At 46.3% G+C, this 14,728-nt stretch overlaps 9 non-coding genes across 9 annotated transcripts; all 9 read right to left on the bottom strand.

Moving 5' to 3' along the window:
• Positions 1-102: 102 nt before the first annotated feature.
• TRNAN-GUU (transfer RNA asparagine (anticodon GUU)) lies at positions 103-176 on the bottom strand. The gene has a single exon. It is a non-coding gene; the product is annotated as a tRNA-Asn (tRNA).
• Positions 177-1,966: 1,790 nt separating this feature from the next.
• On the bottom strand, positions 1,967-2,038 carry TRNAC-ACA (transfer RNA cysteine (anticodon ACA)). The gene has a single exon. It is a non-coding gene; the product is annotated as a tRNA-Cys (tRNA).
• A 313-nt stretch (positions 2,039-2,351) lies between these two features.
• TRNAN-GUU (transfer RNA asparagine (anticodon GUU)) lies at positions 2,352-2,425 on the bottom strand. The gene has a single exon. It is a non-coding gene; the product is annotated as a tRNA-Asn (tRNA).
• A 2,175-nt stretch (positions 2,426-4,600) lies between these two features.
• Positions 4,601-4,674, bottom strand: TRNAN-GUU (transfer RNA asparagine (anticodon GUU)). Its single transcript has one exon. It is a non-coding gene; the product is annotated as a tRNA-Asn (tRNA).
• Positions 4,675-6,849: 2,175 nt separating this feature from the next.
• Positions 6,850-6,923, bottom strand: TRNAN-GUU (transfer RNA asparagine (anticodon GUU)). Its single transcript has one exon. It is a non-coding gene; the product is annotated as a tRNA-Asn (tRNA).
• A 2,175-nt stretch (positions 6,924-9,098) lies between these two features.
• TRNAN-GUU (transfer RNA asparagine (anticodon GUU)) lies at positions 9,099-9,172 on the bottom strand. The gene has a single exon. It is a non-coding gene; the product is annotated as a tRNA-Asn (tRNA).
• A 1,789-nt stretch (positions 9,173-10,961) lies between these two features.
• TRNAW-CCA (transfer RNA tryptophan (anticodon CCA)) lies at positions 10,962-11,033 on the bottom strand. Its single transcript has one exon. It is a non-coding gene; the product is annotated as a tRNA-Trp (tRNA).
• Positions 11,034-13,209: 2,176 nt separating this feature from the next.
• On the bottom strand, positions 13,210-13,281 carry TRNAW-CCA (transfer RNA tryptophan (anticodon CCA)). The gene has a single exon. It is a non-coding gene; the product is annotated as a tRNA-Trp (tRNA).
• A 313-nt stretch (positions 13,282-13,594) lies between these two features.
• On the bottom strand, positions 13,595-13,668 carry TRNAN-GUU (transfer RNA asparagine (anticodon GUU)). The gene has a single exon. It is a non-coding gene; the product is annotated as a tRNA-Asn (tRNA).
• Between the last annotated feature and the right edge of the window lie 1,060 nt (positions 13,669-14,728).

Below are 14,728 nucleotides of genomic sequence, written 5' to 3' on the forward strand. Positions count from 1 at the left end.
GCTTACAGTTTATTGGATTTTTTGGACGTCAGCAGACGAGACCTGCGAGAGGTAAACAGAAGTTCATAGTTGGTCATGCTGAATTTTTGAGCCAAAATGCATCGTCCCTGGGTGGGCTTGAACCACCAACCTTTCGGTTAACAGCCGAACGCGCTAACCGATTGCGCCACAGAGACTCATGCAGTGCTTACACTGGGGCCTGATTGGTGTGCTGTTTGCTTATGCTCCCCAGGCAACCTGAAAATATTTCTAAAAAAGCTCTATTTCCCACAGCAAATCAGGGTATCAAGCACTTCCCTACCTCCCCTAATCCACAAACACAGGGGATTTAGTAGAGGACAGAGCCCATCAACAGTGCACCAAATCTCCTCTGTGTAGGAATAACTTGCTATGAGGAGAAAGCCACAGTTGCGCACTTGTGTTAAAAGGGGACAGTAGGCTGAACCCAGAGAACATGGGAGAAATGACTCAGGTTTACTGAGTGGAACACTCTGTGTCTTTGTGCCAAAAACAGCAGCGTCTTTTCGGTTAACAGCCGAACGCGCTAACCAATTGTGCCACAGAGACTCACTGGCATGTGTGTTCTGCCTTTGGCCTGATTGCATTGCTATTTTTTTCTGATTGGCAGAAAACCTGAACTTTTTTCTGAAAAAGGCATGCCTCTCTTAGCACTGCAGTGCATTAGACTGCTCCCTTGCTTCCCTGAGTCCCCAAATACACAACCACCTTAGGCACAATAAAAGACACATTCCAGCAGATTTAGCAAGAGTGCACCAAGGTTTCTATATGTAGGTACCTTGCTGAGAAGCAAGACCTGCAGTTGCATTCTTCTGTTAAAAGAGGGCAGCAGAGTGCACCAAGAGAACTTGGGGGAAGTAGCTTATGTTAACTACTTGCCATGCTCTTTATAGATCCCTCTGTTTGACTGGGTGAATTCTAATTTCTGGGGTAGAGTAAGCAATTTTTGGATCTAGATGCTGTGCGCAACAGGAATGCTATATACTGCACTGTACTGCTACTGAAAAGTTACCAATTTTACAGGATGTTCAGGTAAGCTTTGTTTCAGAAAACAACTTGCTAGAGGCCCTAGGACAGATTACTGGGACAAAGGAAGAGGGTTTGGGGATTAGCACATCTCCTATGAAAGGTACAGTCACGCCCGAGACAACTCTGAGTGCCTCCTCAAATTCTAAGAAATGCGAACTGGGGTCCTACGCCTTTTACTGCCAGTGGATCTTTGTGTTTCAGACAAATGTGCACGCCTCCCAGAGCCCCATGCAATGCACTTAGGGAAATGGGGGAAGGTGCTGTGCAACCCTCTCGCTGACAATGTCTCTCTTGTCTATAATGTATCTATGAGAGAGAGAGAAATAGGCAATGCGAGAGTAAAAAAGTAAAATGGAAATGTGTCTACTGAGACCAGTATAAGGGGAAATCCTCACAATCCAGGACCGACAGTTGATTGGGAGGGCGCTTACAGGTTTCCGACACCAGACCGGTACCTGAACTCACAAACCCAAACTGCAAAGTGATGGGCATTGCCACTAGACTGCCGACCCCCTTTCGGGGCCCCAACATATATCCTTTAGTCACACCTAGAGTTCCCAGGACACTGCAGCATTCAGCGATTACACGAAAATATTGACAGCGCTAGGAGGCCATGCAAATGGCAGAGGTATGCTTTACAAAGCCCACGTAGCGTGCACAAAACAGCACATCAGTCAGGCCCACTTGAAGAGATGGTAAAGATGAAATACTTCTGCTGCATCCAGTAAAACATAGAGATTGGCCTGCTTTAAAGGTTGACCATGTCCTTCATGGGTGTCTGTCAATATGATACTTCCCTGCTGCAAAGCTTACATTCGAAACGCCAGAACAACTAGGCCCAGAGCACAAAGATGCAGTCAGGTTGAAATAACGAGATACTGAAGAGCAATGTTGTATTTCAGAGTGGGAAAAGGAAGTATGACCCCGACGTGATTTGAACACACAAGCTTCTGATCTGTAGTCAGACGCGCTACCATTGCGCCACAAGGTCCTTGTGGCAATCCACCTGGTGTGTCTGATGACAGAATAAAGGTAGGAGACGTACATGCACCTGCAGAGCCTCATTGCTTCTTTAGGTAGACTGGCTAGGATAGCTTCCTTCTGTGCATCAGTACACGCTGCAGCCAAACCCTTCCCATGAAGTCTTGATGTTTATGAATTGAATGGCAAGTTTTGAAAAACTAAAGCAAGCGAGAAGAATTGCTTGCAGTTTATTGGATTTTTTGGACGTCAGCAGACGAGACCTGCGAGAGGTAAACAGAAGTTCATAGTTGGTCATGCTGAATTTTTGAGCCAAAATGCATCGTCCCTGGGTGGGCTTGAACCACCAACCTTTCGGTTAACAGCCGAACCCGCTAACCGATTGCGCCACAGAGACTCATGCAGTGCTTACACTGGGGCCTGATTGGTGTGCTGTTTGCTTATGCTTCCCAGGCAACCTGAAAATATTTCTAAAAAAGCTCTATTTCCCACAGCAAATCAGGGTATCAAGCACTTCCCTACCTCCCCTAATCCACAAACACAGGGGATTTAGTAGAGGACAGAGCCCATCAACAGTGCACCAAATCTCCTCTGTGTAGGAATAACTTGCTATGAGGAGAAAGCCACAGTTGCGCACTTGTGTTAAAAGGGGACAGTAGGCTGAACCCAGAGAACACGGGAGAAATGACTCAGGTTTACTGAGTGGAACACTCTGTGTCTTTGTGACAAAAACAGCAGCATCTTTTCGGTTAACAGCCGAACGCGCTAACCAATTGCGCCACAGAGACTCACTGGCATGTGTGTTCTGCCTTTGGCCTGATTGCATTGCTATTTTTTTCTGATTGGCAGAAAACCTGAACTTTTTTCTGAAAAAGGCATGCCTCTCTTAGCACTGCAGTGCATTAGACTGCTCCCTTGCTTCCCTGAGTCCCCAAATACACAACCACCTTGGGCACAATAGAAGACACATTCCAGCAGATTTAGCAAGAGTGCACCAAGGTTTCTATATGTAGGTACCTTGCTAAGAAGCAAGACCTGCAGTTGCATTCTTCTGTTAAAAGAGGGCAGCAGAGTGCACCAAGAGAACTTGGGGGAAGTAGCTTATGTTAACTACTTGCCATGATCTTTATAGATCCCTCTGTTTGACTGGGTGAATTCTAATTTCTGGGGTAGAGTAAGCAATTTTTGGATCTAGATGCTGTGCGCAACAGGAATGCTATATACTGCACTGTACTGCTACTGAAAAGTTACCAATTTTACAGGATGTTCAGGTAAGCTTTGTTTCAGAAAACAACTTGCTAGAGGCCCTAGGACAGATTACTGGGACAAAGGAAGAGGGTTTGGGGATTAGCACATCTCCTATGAAAGGTACAGTCACGCCCGAGACAACTCTGAGTGCCTCCTCAAATTCTAAGAAATGCGAACTGGCGTCCTACGCCTTTTATTGCCAGTGGATCTTTGTGTTTCAGACAAATGTGCACGCCTCCCAGAGCCCCTTGCAATGCACTTAGGGAAATGGGGGAAGGTGCTGTGAAGCCCTCTCGCTGACAATGTCTCTCTTGTCTATAATGTATCTATGAGAGAGAGAGAAATAGGCAATGCGAGAGTGAAAAAGTAAAATGGAAATGTGTCTACTGAGACCAGTATAAGGGGAAATCCTCACAATCCAGGACCGACAGTTGATTGGTAGGGCGCTTACAGGTTTCCGACACCAGACCAGTACCTGAACTCACAAACCCAAACTGCAAAGTGATGGGCATTGCCACTAGACTGCCGACCCCCTTTCGGGGCCCCAGCATATATCCTTTAGTCACACCTAGAGTTCCCAGGACAGTGCAGCATTCAGCGATTACACGAAAATATTGACAGCGCTAGGAGGCCATGCAAATGGCAGAGGTATGCTTTACAAAGCCCACGTAGCGTGCACAAAACAGCACATCAATCAGGCCCACTTGAAGAGATGGTAAGGAGGAAATACTTCTGCTGCATCCAGTAAAACATAGAGATTGGCCTGCTTTAAAGGTTGACCATGTCCTTCATGGGTGTCTGTCAATATGATACTTCCCTGCTGCAAAGTTTACATTCGAAACGCCAGAACAACTAGGCCCAGAGCACAAAGATGCAGTCAGGTTGAAATAACGAGATACTGAAGAGCAATTTTATATTTCAGAGTGGGAAAAGCAAATATGACCCCGACGTGATTTGAACACGAAACCTTCGGATCTGGAGTCAGACGCGCTACCATTGCGCCACGAGGTCCATGCGGCACTCCACCTGGTGTGTCTGATGACAGAATAAAGGTAGGAGACGTACATGCACCTGCAGAGCCTCATTGCTTCTTTAGGTAGACTGGCTAGGATAGCTTCCTTCTGTGCATCAGTACACGCTGCAGCCAAACCCTTCCCATGAAGTCTTGATGTTTATGAATTGAATGGCAAGTTTTGAAAAACTAAAGCAAGAGAGAAGAATTGCTTGCAGTTTATTGGATTTTTTGGACGTCAGCAGACGAGACCTGCGAGAGGTAAACAGAAGTCCATAGTTGGTCACGCTGAATTTTTGAGCCAAAATGCACCGTCCCTGGGTGGGCTTGAACCACCAACCTTTCGGTTAACAGCCGAACGCGCTAACCGATTGCGCCACAGAGACTCATGCAGTTCTTACACAGGGGCCTGATTGGTGTGCTTTTTGCTTATGCTTCCCAGGCAACCTGAAAATATTTCTAAAATAGCTCTATTTCCCACAGCAAATCAGGGTATCAAGCACTTCCCTACCTCCCCTAATCCACAAACACAGGGGATTTAGTAGAGGACAGAGCCCATCAACAGTGCACCAAATGTCCTCTGTGTAGGCATAACTTGCTATGAGGAGAAAGCCACAGTTGCGCACTTGTGTTAAAAGGGGACAGTAGGCTGAACCCAGAGAACACGGGAGAAATGACTCAGGTTTACTGAGTGGAACACTCTGTGTCTTTGTGCCCAAAACAGCAGCGTCTTTTCGGTTAACAGCCGAACGCGCTAACCAATTGCGCCACAGAGACTCACTGGCATGTGTGTTCTGCCTTTGGCCTGATTGCATTGCTATTTTTTTCTGATTGGCAGAAAACCTGAACTTTTTTCTGAAAAAGGCATGCCTCTCTTAGCACTGCAGTGCATTAGACTGCTCCCTTGCTTCCCTGAGTCCCCAAATACACAACCACCTTGGGCACAATAGAAGACACATTCCAGCAGATTTAGCAAGAGTGCACCAAGGATTCTATATGTAGGTACCTTGCTGAGAAGCAAGACCTGCAGTTGCATTCTTCTGTTAAAAGAGGGCAGCAGAGTGCACCAAGAGAACTTGGGGGAAGTAGCTTATGTTAACTACTTGCCATGCTCTTTATAGATCCCTCTGTTTGACTGGGTGAATTCTAATTTCTGGGGTAGAGTAAGCAATTTTTGGATCTAGATGCTGTGCGCAACAGGAATGCTATATACTGCACTGTACTGCTACTGAAAAGTTACCAATTTTACAGGATGTTCAGGTAAGCTTTGTTTCAGAAAACAACTTGCTAGAGGCACTAAGACAGATTACTGGGACAAAGGAAGAGGGTTTGGGGATTAGCACATCTCCTATGAAAGGTACAGTCACGCCCGAGACAACTCTGAGTGTCACCTCAAATTCTAAGAAATGCAAACTAGGGACCTACGCTTTTTATTGCCAGTGGATCTTTGTGTTTCAGACAAATGTGCACACCTCCCAGAGCCCCTTGCAATGCACTTAGGGAAAGGGGGGAAGGTGCTGTGCAACCCTCTCGCTGACAATGTCTCTCTTGTCTATAATGTAACTATGAGAGAGAGAGAAATAGGCAATGCGAGAGTGAAAAAGTAAAATGGAAATGTGTCTACTGAGACCAGTATAAGGGGAAATCCTCACAATCCAGGACCGACAGTTGATTGGGAGGGCGCTTACAGGTTTCCGACACCAAACCGGTACCTGAACTCACAAACCCAAACTGCAAAGTGATGCCCATTGCCACTAGACTGCCGACCCCCTTTCGGGGCCCCAGCATATATCCTTTAGTCACACCTAGAGTTCCCAGGACAGTGCAGCATTCAGCGATTACACGAAAATATTGACAGCGCTAGGAGGCCATGCAAATGGCAGAGGTATGCTTTACAAAGCCCACGTAGCGTGCACAAAACAGCACATCAGTCAGGCCCACTTGAAGAGATGGTAAAGAGGAAATACTTCTGCTGCATCCAGTAAAACATAGAGATTGGCCTGCTTTAAAGGTTGACCATGTCCTTCATGGGTGTCTGTCAATATGATACTTCCCTGCTGCAAAGCTTACATTCGAAACGCCAGAACAACTAGGCCCAGAGCACAACGATGCAGTCAGGTTGAAATAACGAGATACTGAAGAGCAATTTTATATTTCAGAGTGGGAAAAGCAAATATGCCCCCGACGTGATTTGACCACGAAACCTTCTGATCTGGAGTCAGACGCGCTACCATTGCGCCACGAGGTCCTTGTGGCAATCCACCTGGTGTGTCTGATGACAGAATAAAGGTAGGAGACGTACATGCACCTGCAGAGCCTCATTGCTTCTTTAGGTAGACTGGCTAGGATAGCTTCCTTCTGTGCATCAGTACACGCTGCAGCCAAACCCTTCCCATGAAGTCTTGATGTTTATGAATTGAATGGCAAGTTTTGAAAAACTAAAGCAAGCGAGAAGAATTGCTTGCAGTTTATTGGATTTTTTGGACGTCAGCAGACGAGACCTGCGAGAGGTAAACAGAAGTCCATAGTTGGTCACGCTGAATTTTTGAGCCAAAATGCACCGTCCCTGGGTGGGCTTGAACCACCAACCTTTCGGTTAACAGCCGAACGCGCTAACCGATTGCGCCACAGAGACTCATGCAGTTCTTACACAGGGGCCTGATTGGTGTGCTTTTTGCTTATGCTTCCCAGGCAACCTGAAAATATTTCTAAAATAGCTCTATTTCCCACAGCAAATCAGGGTATCAAGCACTTCCCTACCTCCCCTAATCCACAAACACAGGGGATTTAGTAGAGGACAGAGCCCATCAACAGTGCACCAAATGTCCTCTGTGTAGGCATAACTTGCTATGAGGAGAAAGCCACAGTTGCGCACTTGTGTTAAAAGGGGACAGTAGGCTGAACCCAGAGAACACGGGAGAAATGACTCAGGTTTACTGAGTGGAACACTCTGTGTCTTTGTGCCCAAAACAGCAGCGTCTTTTCGGTTAACAGCCGAACGCGCTAACCAATTGCGCCACAGAGACTCACTGGCATGTGTGTTCTGCCTTTGGCCTGATTGCATTGCTATTTTTTTCTGATTGGCAGAAAACCTGAACTTTTTTCTGAAAAAGGCATGCCTCTCTTAGCACTGCAGTGCATTAGACTGCTCCCTTGCTTCCCTGAGTCCCCAAATACACAACCACCTTGGGCACAATAGAAGACACATTCCAGCAGATTTAGCAAGAGTGCACCAAGGATTCTATATGTAGGTACCTTGCTGAGAAGCAAGACCTGCAGTTGCATTCTTCTGTTAAAAGAGGGCAGCAGAGTGCACCAAGAGAACTTGGGGGAAGTAGCTTATGTTAACTACTTGCCATGCTCTTTATAGATCCCTCTGTTTGACTGGGTGAATTCTAATTTCTGGGGTAGAGTAAGCAATTTTTGGATCTAGATGCTGTGCGCAACAGGAATGCTATATACTGCACTGTACTGCTACTGAAAAGTTACCAATTTTACAGGATGTTCAGGTAAGCTTTGTTTCAGAAAACAACTTGCTAGAGGCACTAAGACAGATTACTGGGACAAAGGAAGAGGGTTTGGGGATTAGCACATCTTCTATGAAAGGTACAGTCACGCCCGAGACAACTCTGAGTGTCACCTCAAATTCTAAGAAATGCAAACTAGGGACCTACGCTTTTTATTGCCAGTGGATCTTTGTGTTTCAGACAAATGTGCACACCTCCCAGAGCCCCTTGCAATGCACTTAGGGAAAGGGGGGAAGGTGCTGTGCAACCCTCTCGCTGACAATGTCTCTCTTGTCTATAATGTAACTATGAGAGAGAGAGAAATAGGCAATGCGAGAGTGAAAAAGTAAAATGGAAATGTGTCTACTGAGACCAGTATAAGGGGAAATCCTCACAATCCAGGACCGACAGTTGATTGGGAGGGCGCTTACAGGTTTCCGACACCAAACCGGTACCTGAACTCACAAACCCAAACTGCAAAGTGATGCCCATTGCCACTAGACTGCCGACCCCCTTTCGGGGCCCCAGCATATATTCTTTAGTCACACCTAGAGTTCCCAGGACAGTGCAGCATTCAGCGATTACACGAAAATATTGACAGCGCTAGGAGGCCATGCAAATGGCAGAGGTATGCTTTACAAAGCCCACGTAGCGTGCACAAAACAGCACATCAGTCAGGCCCACTTGAAGAGATGGTAAAGAGGAAATACTTCTGCTGCATCCAGTAAAACATAGAGATTGGCCTGCTTTAAAGGTTGACCATGTCCTTCATGGGTGTCTGTCAATATGATACTTCCCTGCTGCAAAGCTTACATTCGAAACGCCAGAACAACTAGGCCCAGAGCACAACGATGCAGTCAGGTTGAAATAACGAGATACTGAAGAGCAATTTTATATTTCAGAGTGGGAAAAGCAAATATGCCCCCGACGTGATTTGAACACGAAACCTTCTGATCTGGAGTCAGACGCGTTACCATTGCGCCACGAGGTCCTTGTGGCAATCCACCTGGTTTGTCTGATGACAGAATAAAGGTAGGAGACGTACATGCACCTGCAGAGCCTCATTGCTTCTTTAGGTAGACTGGCTAGGATAGCTTCCTTCTGTGCATCAGTACACGCTGCAGCCAAACCCTTCCCATGAAGTCTTGATGTTTATGAATTGAATGGCAAGTTTTGAAAAACTAAAGCAAGCGAGAAGAATTGCTTGCAGTTTATTGGATTTTTTGGACGTCAGCAGACGAGACCTGCGAGAGGTAAACAGAAGTTCATAGTTGGTCATGCAGAATTTTTGAGCCAAAATGCATCGTCCCTGGGTGGGCTTGAACCACCAACCTTTCGGTTAACAGCCGAACGCGCTAACCGATTGCGCCACAGAGACTCATGCAGTGCTTACACTGGGGCCTGATTGGTGTGCTGTTTGCTTATGCTTCCCAGGCAACCTGAAAATATTTCTAAAATAGCTCTATTTCCACAGCAAATCAGGGTATCAAGCACTTCCCTACCTCCCCTAATCCACAAACACAGGGGATTTAGTAGAGGACAGAGCCCATCAACAGTGCACCAAATGTCCTCTGTGTAGGCATAACTTGCTATGAGGAGAAAGCCACAGTTGCGCACTTGTGTTAAAAGGGGACAGTAGGCTGAACCCAGAGAACACGGGAGAAATGACTCAGGTTTACTGAGTGGAACACTCTGTGTCTTTGTGCCCAAAACAGCAGCGTCTTTTCGGTTAACAGCCGAATGCGCTAACCAATTGCGCCACAGAGACTCACTGGCATGTGTGTTCTGCCTTTGGCCTGATTGCATTGCTATTTTTTTCTGATTGGCAGAAAACCTGAACTTTTTTCTGAAAAAGGCATGCCTCTCTTAGCACTGCAGTGCATTAGACTGCTCCCTTGCTTCCCTGAGTCCCCAAATACACAACCACCTTGGGCACAATAGAAGACACATTCCAGCAGATTTAGCAAGAGTGCACCAAGGTTTCTATATGTAGGTACCTTGCTGAGAAGCAAGACCTGCAGTTGCATTCTTCTGTTAAAAGAGGGCAGCAGAGTGCACCAAGAGAACTTGGGGGAAGTAGCTTATGTTAACTACTTGCCATGATCTTTATAGATCCCTCTGTTTGACTGGGTGAATTCTAATTTCTGGGGTAGAGTAAGCAATTTTTGGATCTAGATGCTGTGCGCAACAGGAATGCTATATACTGCACTGTACTGCTACTGAAAAGTTACCAATTTTACAGGATGTTCAGGTAAGCTTTGTTTCAGAAAACAACTTGCTAGAGGCCCTAGGACAGATTACTGGGACAAAGGAAGAGGGTTTGGGGATTAGCACATCTCCTATGAAAGGTACAGTCACGCCCGAGACAACTCTGAGTGCCTCCTCAAATTCTAAGAAATGCGAACTGGGGTCCTACGCCTTTTATTGCCAGTGGTTCTTTGTGTTTCAGACAAATGTGCACCCCTCCCAGAGCCCCATGCAATGCACTTAGGGAAATGGGGGAAGGTGCTGTGCAACCCTCTCGCTGACAATGTCTCTCTTGTCTATAATGTATCTATGAGAGAGAGAGAAATAGGCAATGCGAGAGTGAAAAAGTAAAATGGAAATGTGTCTACTGAGACCAGTATAAGGGGAAATCCTCACAATCCAGGACCGACAGTTGATTGGGAGGGCGCTTACAGGTTTCCGACACCAGACCGGTACCTGAACTCACAAACCCAAACTACAAAGTGATGGGCATTGCCACTAGACTGCCGACCCCCTTTCGGGGCCCCAGCATATATCCTTTAGTCACACCTAGAGTTCCCAGGACAGTGCAGCATTCAGCGATTACACGAAAATATTGACAGCGCTAGGAGGCCATGCAAATGGCAGAGGTATGCTTTACAAAGCCCACGTAGCGTGCACAAAACAGCACATCAGTCAGGCCCACTTGAAGAGATGGTAAAGAGGAAATACTTCTGCTGCATCCAGTAAAACATAGAGATTGGCCTGCTTTAAAGGTTGACCATCTCCTTCATGGGTGTCTGTCAATATGATACTTCCCTGCTGCAAAGCTTACATTCGAAACGCCAGAACAACTGGGCCCAGAGCACAAAGATGCAGTCAGGTTGAAATAACGAGATACTGAAGAGCAATTTTGTATTTCAGAGTGGGAAAAGCAAATATGACCCCGACGTGATTTGAACACATAACCTTCTGATCTGGAGTCAGACGCGCTACCATTGCGCCACGAGGTCCTTGTGGCAATCCACCTGGTGTGTCTGATGACAGAATAAAGGTAGGAGACGTACATGCACCTGCAGAGCCTCATTGCTTCTTTAGGTAGACTGGCTAGGATAGCTTCCTTCTGTGCATCAGTACACGCTGCAGCCAAACCCTTCCCATGAAGTCTTGATGTTTATGAATTGAATGGCAAGTTTTGAAAAACTAAAGCAAGCGAGAAGAATTGCTTGCAGTTTATTGGATTTTTTGGACGTCAGCAGACGAGACCTGCGAGAGGTAAACAGAAGTTCATAGTTGGTCATGCTGAATTTTTGAGCCAAAATGCATCGTCCCTGGGTGGGCTTGAACCACCAACCTTTCGTTAACAGCCGAACGCGCTAACCGATTGCGCCACAGAGAGTCATGCAGTGCTAACACTGGGGCCTGATTGGTGTGCTGTTTGCTTATGCTCCCCAGGCAACCTGAAAATATTTCTAAAATAGCTCTATTTCCCAGAGCAAATCAGGGTATCAAGCACTTCCCTACCTCCCGGAATCCACAAACACAGGGGATTTAGTAGAGGACAGAGCCCATCAACAGTGCACCAAATGCCCTCTGTGTAGGCATAACTTGCTATGAGGAGAAAGCCACAGTTGCGCACTTGTGTAAAAAGGGGACAGTAGGCTGAACCCAGAGAACACGGGAGAAATGACTCAGGTTTACTGAGTGGAACACTCTGTGTCTTTGTGCCCAAAACAGCAGCGTCTTTTTGGTTAACAGCCGAACGCGCTAACCAATTGCGCCACAGAGACTCACTGGCATGTGTGTTCTGCCTTTGGCCTGATTGCATTGCTATTTTTTTCTGATTGGCAGAAAACCTGAACTTTTTTCTGAAAAAGGCATGCCTCTCTTAGCACTGCAGTGCATTAGACTGCTCCCTTGCTTCCCTGAGTCCCCAAATACACAACCACCTTGGGCACAATAGAAGACGCATTCCAGCAGATTTAGCAAGAGTGCACCAAGGTTTCTATATGTAGGTACCTTGCTGAGAAGCAAGACCTGCAGTTGCATTCTTCTGTTAAAAGAGGGCAGCAGAGTGCACCAAGAGAACTTGGGGGAAGTAGCTTATGTTAACTACTTGCCATGCTCTTTATAGATCCCTCTGTTTGACTGGGTGAATTCTAATTTCTGGGGTAGAGTAAGCAATTTTTGGATCTAGATGCTGTGCGCAACAAGAATGCTATATACTGCACTGTACTGCTACTGAAAAGTTACCAATTTTACAGGATGTTCAGGTAAGCTTTGTTTCAGAAAACAACTTGCTAGAGGCACTAAGACAGATTACTGGGACAAAGGAAGAGGGTTTGGGGATTAGCACATCTCCTATGAAAGGTACAGTCACGCCCGAGACAACTCTGAGTGTCACCTCAAATTCTAAGAAATGCAAACTAGGGACCTACGCCTTTTATTGCCAGTGGATCTTTGTGTTTCAGACAAATGTGCACGCCTCCCAGAGCCCCTTGCAATGCACTTAGGGAAAGGGGGGAAGGTGCTGTGAAGCCCTCTCGCTGACAATGTCTCTCTTGTCTATAATGTAACTATGAGAGAGAGAGAAATAGGCAATGCGAGAGTGAAAAAGTAAAATGGAAATGTGTCTACTGAGACCAGTATAAGGGGAAATCCTCACAATCCAGCACCGACAGTTGATTGGGAGGGCGCTTACAGGTTTCCGACACCAGACCGGTACCTGAACTCACAAACCCAAACTGCAAAGTGATGGGCATTGCCACTAGACTGCCGACCCCCTTTCGGGGCCCCAACATATATCCTTTAGTCACACCTAGAGTTCCCAGGACACTGCAGCATTCAGCGATTACACGAAAATATTGACAGCGCTAGGAGGCCATGCAAATGGCAGAGGTATGCTTTACAAAGCCCACGTAGCGTGCACAAAACAGCACATCAGTCAGGCCCACTTGAAGAGATGGTAAAGAGGAAATACTTCTGCTGCATCCAGTAAAACATAGAGATTGGCCTGCTTTAAAGGTTGACCATGTCCTTCATGGGTGTCTGTCAATATGATACTTCCCTGCTGCAAAGCTTACATTCGAAACGCCAGAACAACTAGGCCCAGAGCACAAAGATGCAGTCAGGTTGAAATAACGAGATACTGAAGAGCAATTTTGTATTTCAGAGTGGGAAAAGCAAGTATGACCCCGACGTGATTTGAACACGCAACCTTCTGATCTGGAGTCAGACCCGCTACCATTGCGCCACGAGGTCCTTGTGGCAATCCACCTGGTGTGTCTGATGACAGAATAAAGGTAGGAGACGTACATGCACCTGCAGAGCCTCATTGCTTCTTTAAGTAGACTGGCTAGGATAGCTTCCTTCTGTGCATCAGTACACGCTGCAGCCAAACCCTTCCCATGAAGTCTTGATGTTTATGAATTGAATGGCAAGTTTTGAAAAACTAAAGCAAGCGAGAAGAATTGCTTGCAGTTTTTTGGATTTTTTGGACGTCAGCAGACGAGACCTGCGTGAGGTAAACAGAAGTCCATAGTTGGTCACGCTGAATTTTTGGGCCAAAAGGCACAGTCCCTGGGTGGGCTTGAACCACCAACCTTTCGGTTAACAGCCAAACACGCTAACCGATTGCGCCACAGAGACTCATGCAGTCCTTACACAGGGGCCTGATTGGTGTGCTGTTTGCTTATGCTTCCCAGGCAACCTGAAAATATTTCTAAAATAGCTCTTTTTCCCACAGCAAATCAGGGTATCAAGCACTTCCCTACCTCCCCTAATCCACAAACACAGGGGATTTAGTAGAGGACAGAGCCCATCAACAGTGCACCAAATGTCCTCTGTATAGGCATAACTTGCTATGAGGAGAAAGCCACAGTTGCGCACTTGTGTTAAAAGGGGACAGTAGGCTGAACCCAGAGAACACGGGAGAAATGACTCAGGTTTACTGAGTGGAACACTCTGTGTCTTTGTGCCAAAAACAGCAGCGTCTTTTCGGTTAACAGCCGAACGCGCTAACCAATTGCGCCACAGAGACTCACTGGCGTGTGTGTTCTGCCTTTGGCCTGATTGCATTGCTATTTTTTTCTGATTGGCAGAAAACCTGAACTTTTTTCTGAAAAAGGCATGCCTCTCTTAGCACTGCAGTGCATTAGACTGCTCCCTTGCTTCCCTGAATCCCCAAATACACAACCACCCTGGGCACAATAGAAGACACATTCCAGCAGATTTAGCAAGAGTGCACCAAGGTTTCTATATGTAGGTACCTTGCTGAGAAGCAAGACCTGCAGTTGCATTCTTCTGTTAAAAGAGGGCAGCAGAGTGCACCAAGAGAACTTGGGGGAAGTAGCTTATGTTAACTACTTGCCATGCTCTTTATAGATCCCTCTGTTTGACTGGGTGAATTCTAATTTCTGGGGTAGAGTAAGCAATTTTTGGATCTAGATGCTGTGCGCAACAGGAATGCTATATACTGCACTGTACTGCTACTGAAAAGTTACCAATTTTACAGGATGTTCAGGTAAGCTTTGTTTCAGAAAACAACTTGCTAGAGGCACTAAGACAGATTACTGGGACAAAGGAAGAGGGTTTGGGGATTAGCACATCTCCTATGAAAGGTACAGTCACGCCCGAGACAACTCTGAGTGTCACCTCAAATTCTAAGAAATGCAAACTAGGGACCTACGCTTTTTATTGCCAGTGGATC

This window comes from Ambystoma mexicanum, chromosome 11, assembly GCF_040938575.1.
Source record: "Ambystoma mexicanum isolate Mex_15411 chromosome 11, UKY_AmexF1_1, whole genome shotgun sequence".
Classification (NCBI taxonomy): domain Eukaryota; kingdom Metazoa; phylum Chordata; class Amphibia; order Caudata; family Ambystomatidae; genus Ambystoma; species Ambystoma mexicanum.